Source organism: Etheostoma cragini, unplaced genomic scaffold (genome assembly GCF_013103735.1).
Source record: "Etheostoma cragini isolate CJK2018 unplaced genomic scaffold, CSU_Ecrag_1.0 ScbMSFa_1043, whole genome shotgun sequence".
In the NCBI taxonomy this organism is placed as follows: domain Eukaryota; kingdom Metazoa; phylum Chordata; class Actinopteri; order Perciformes; family Percidae; genus Etheostoma; species Etheostoma cragini.
This window is the reverse complement of record NW_023265056.1, coordinates 646-1,548: the sequence shown is the minus strand read 5'-3', so window position 1 is coordinate 1,548 and position 903 is coordinate 646. Positions and strand designations below refer to the sequence as shown.

General features: G+C 40.3%; 1 long non-coding RNA gene across 1 annotated transcript; it reads left to right on the top strand.

The window, feature by feature from the left end:
- The first annotated feature begins 242 nt into the window (after positions 1 to 242).
- LOC117939757 lies at positions 243 to 544 on the top strand. The gene is made up of 2 exons (XR_004655654.1): positions 243 to 393; positions 465 to 544. It is a non-coding gene; the product is annotated as an uncharacterized LOC117939757 (long non-coding RNA).
- Positions 545 to 903: the final 359 nt, after the last annotated feature.

The following is a 903-nucleotide window of genomic DNA, read 5'->3' as shown; positions in this document are numbered from 1 at the left end:
GAGAGGGCCATTTAGAGCTGATCAGCAACAGCTGTGATACCTGCATGATGGGTTTTTAACCTGGCATGTAGCACAGGAACCATTTTCTCTTGGTGACTGGAGTGATGGCAGCTTTGTGGGCCTTTGTTTGTTGTGTGCTGACTGTTTGGATTAACAAAAGTTGTAACATTTCTTCTGTTTGAATCTTGTTCAAATAGGTTTTGGAGTATAGCAAATGTAAAGAGTAGGGTAAATTACTGAAATGAAATTTAGCTGGAACAAGTTCATGGTATGTGCCGTCAAACAGCAGAAACATTTGATTAACAACAATTGCATTGTCCTTAGGCTTGAGTTTGCCAGTTGGTGGCACAAAGGAAAGACCAGATGATGAACTGCAGAGTAGAATGATTAGAGGTAAGAACGTTAGTGACAGAATCTTTTAAGAGCTACTTACGGACACTAACTGAATTTATTTTGTGCTACAGATGTGTCTCCCAATGATATCTCCGTGAAGAGGGTCTTTGCACTTCTCCAGTCAATGGAGTCCAAGTTGATCCAAGCTGCTGAAGAAGGTGAGCAGGTACAATGAAACCCTATGGGGAAAATGTTGCAATTGTGTTTACAGCTGAGGTTCTTTGTTGCACAATGTAGTTAACTAAGGTTAAGTTGTCTGGCTTTTGGAATAGGTAGTCCAACCCATGTTTAACCCTGGGGGCCCTGAGGCCATTTTTACAGTTTATTTTCCGTCTGGATTTATTTTATAAAAAAGCTTGTAAAACATCAACCCTGTGGTCTACAGTCAAGATATGAACATCATTTTTTGATCTTGGATATGATCTTGGATATAACAGTGTGGATTTAAAGCCCAAAGAGGCTGAAGTTCCAGGCGGGATAGAAAATCCCTTGTAGAGGCTAGAAAGACAA